Source organism: Bubalus kerabau, chromosome 4 (genome assembly GCF_029407905.1).
Source record: "Bubalus kerabau isolate K-KA32 ecotype Philippines breed swamp buffalo chromosome 4, PCC_UOA_SB_1v2, whole genome shotgun sequence".
NCBI classification, from domain to species: Eukaryota; Metazoa; Chordata; class Mammalia; order Artiodactyla; family Bovidae; genus Bubalus; species Bubalus kerabau.
The window spans coordinates 137,663,683-137,667,117 of NC_073627.1; the positions used below are offsets into that span (position 1 = coordinate 137,663,683).

At 61.0% G+C, this 3,435-nt stretch overlaps 1 pseudogene; it reads right to left on the reverse strand.

Annotated features, from left to right (window-relative positions):
- Positions 1–258: 258 nt before the first annotated feature.
- Positions 259–2,159, reverse strand: LOC129651653 (2-hydroxyacyl-CoA lyase 2-like; annotated as a pseudogene).
- Positions 2,160–3,435: the final 1,276 nt, after the last annotated feature.

Sequence of the window (3,435 nt, forward strand, 5' to 3'; positions counted from 1 at the left end):
TGGACACGACGTAGCGACTGAACAAGTGAGGAGGGGAGAAAGGACACAGGTGAGCTCACAAATAGGCCCAAGGACTCCCCAGGGCTGTCAGAGCCTCTGTTAGCTCTGACTCCTTCCAGCCCCTCCCTGTCCTCAGGGAAGACTGCAGGGTCACTGGGCCTCATGGCTTAGGCCCAGGGCAGGCAAGGATGAAACTCCAAGCCAGCTAGGCACAGTCCAGGGGTGGGAAGAGAGCCAAGAGCACTGACCCACGAGGCCCTACATGGCAATGGAGCCATCCTGGAGTCCGTGCTCCCGACGAGGATGCTGACCACAGCCGGGGGGCTCTCTTGGCACCGCTGCTGGGCGTCACGCACCCTGACCACCTGATCCTCACTCTTGCATGAGAGCAGCAAGCCCTGGGCCCCCAGTCCCTGGGCTGCCTTGTGATAATCAGTGTAAGCCAGGCTACAGGCCACATTGCTGCCCAGAGAGGGCACCTGCTCCCTGGAAATCTGGGTCCAGCCAGCATTTCCTATCAAGGCCATCACTGGGATCTTGTGTCCAACGAAGGTGTCAAATTCGATTAGGCTATAGCCAAACGCTCCATCCCCAAACAGGCACCAGACCTCAGCATCCGGCCGACACAGTTTGGCCCCAAGCGCAAATCCGGCACCAACCCCCAGAGTCCCGAAGGCTCCAGGATCAAGCCAACACAAGGGCCCACGGGGCTGCACCAGGTAGGCAGCTGTGCCCACAAAGTCCCCGCCATCGACCACCAGGATGGAGTTGTCAGGCAGAGTGTCCTCCACCAGCTGCAGGACCCGCACCGGGTTAAGATGCTGGGCTACGGGCATCACTGCCTTCTCCCGAAAGTTCTGCTTCTTCTGTTGGTCAGTTTGCCGAAGCTCCTCTGCCCAGTCTGAGGCCCACATCCGACCCTGGAGGCCCTCCACCAGCTTCACCACGAGGAGCCCACATCTCCCTGCACAGCCTCTTGGGGCTTCCAGAAAATGTCTGAGTTGATCAGCATCTCCTTCCGGTCACGGTTGACAACAATGAGTTTGCTGCTGCAGCTGAGGACACGCCCACAACAGGCGGAAGTCACACACTGCTCCTGCCAGGACAACCACGTCTGCCTTCAGGGCGGCCCTGTGGTTCTGCCGGAAGTGGAGGGGGTGGCTGCGGCCCAGCAGTCCCTGTGCCATCCCCGCCAGGAAGCAAGGGATGCCCAGGGTCTCCACGGCAACCCGAAGTTTGTCTGAGGATGTCGAAGGCAGCAGGGCCTGGCTCCCAATTAGCATGAGGGGCCTTTTGGCCCGACTCAAGATCTCCACATATTGCTGAACCTGCTGGGGGGAGGCCTGGGGAATGTCCAGGGGCAGAGGCCCCTCAGGCTGAGGCTCCCAAGCTCCTGCAAAGAGGTTGGCCAGGGAATTCGCTAAGTACCAGTGGACCGCTCGACTCATGAGGCCCTTGGGCGGCTTACCTGGCACCATCTCCTTCTGAACGAGGAAGTAGGGGTACAGCACGTCCAGAGACAGTTCCACAAACACCGGGTCGGCGGTGCCCGACTGTGCAGCGGCCATCGCGGTGCTCAGGGTGGGGATGATATCCCGCACTCTCCACACAGAAGCACAAAACTTGCAGAGCGGCCTGAACAGGGCTATCTGATCAACTGCCTGGAGTGCACCCTGATTCGGCAGCAGGGTGCTGGCCCCACCACCCAGGAGCAGGACTGGGGACTGGGCTACCTGAGCATTCTTCACCGCAGTCGCTGCGTTGGTGAGGCCGGGGCCGGCCGTCACTGCTGCCACGCCCACCGTCCCGGTCAGGTGGGCTACAGCATCAGCGGCAAAGACAGCTGTGACTTCGTGGCGGGTGTCCGCCACGCGGATGCCCAACTTCTCACAGGCCACCAGCAGTGGCGAAATGTGCCCGCCGACCAGTGTGAAAAGGAAGCACACACCGTGGGCCTTCAGCACGGCTGCCACATTCTCCCCACCATGCCGGATGCTTGCCGTGTCCACCTTGTGCATCAACTGATAGAAGAGCCCCAGGCGGTGAGCGACGCCCAGCAAGGCGGCCACTAGCGTCCCGAAGGCCAGGAGCAGGAAAGAGGAGAAGCAGCCCCAAGTTGGGGCGGCAGCTGCCGTGGTCTCCATGAGCTGACACCTGCTTCTCAATGGGTCGGCGGGAAGCCCCGCCTCTCTTTGATATCAAGGACCCGAATCTTCGTCCTAGTGGTGAGACCACCCCACGACTACACCCCCAAGTCAGCGTGCCCCTTCTCCTGAAGCCGAACCCTCCGCTGCAGCGAGTGCCTGGACTTCAATCTGACTCCAGACCCCAGGCCCTGAGTCAAGGTCAGATCGTTTCAGGATGCTCCTCCTACCCCCGTGGCACTTTACCCTTCATCCATAGGAAATGGCGCTGGCTCCAGAGGAATTCCCCACAAGCTGCTCTTGTCCGTTTCCTGGGAACCCTGGCCACTAACCCCACCGCCATCGGAGGGACAGAGCAGTGGGGGATGGGCGGAAGAGGCGCTTCTGCAGAAGGCAGGCCTGGGCCGCCTGCCTCCAGGACCTTTCCCCACCATTTCCATCCTGTCTGCCCCCCAGGGGTCTCTGACATGACACCCCTCCTGGACCTTCATGCATGAAACTGACTTCGGGGCCATCTTCTGGATCAAGGTATCAGATCCTAATTTGACAATGAGGGCCCCCCTTGTGGGTGGGTGGGGAAGCAATTTTTAAGCTGAGTTCCTCTGGGCCCACAGTGCCTGGCAGAGGGTGGGGGGCAAGTGGATCACCTATGGTCACAGCCAGTCAGCCAGGCTCAGCCTCCATCTGTCCTATACGCAAAGTTATGAGGACATTTCTTCCAGACCCACCACTTCCCCCTCCACTGGGTTCCTGGCCCGGGCACCCAGTGTTGTGTACAGGTCTCTGTCTGGGGTACCTCTGGGGCACTGGACAGGGGATTGGGGACTTGCGTGGACAGTGTGGGGGGGGGGGCTTCCTTGGGGAAGTTTCTGACAGCTCCTGGGAAACAGGCCTGCATGCTCCTTGCACCTCTAAGCATGGACCAGGGTCATCAGTTTATACACCCTGGGAGCAGGAGAGAAGCGCACTGTGGGGCACTCCTAGACCTGCTAAAAGTCAGAACCTGCATCTTGATGACCTCAGGGGCTTCCATGCACAGCCGGGGACCCTGCACTGAGGCAGCCAGGCCAAGGCTTGGTCCCCGACAGACCACCTACCCTGCTCAGCCCTCCAACCACGCACCATGTCTCCCCCACCCATGGCTGTACTTGAGGGGTCCCGTGTGAGCTCCCCCTACTCCTGGGACAGCCGGGGACCCTGCACTGAGGCAGCCAGGCCAAGGCTTGGTCCCCGACAGACCACCTACCCTGCTCAGCCCTCCAACCATGTACCATGTCTCCCCCACCCATGG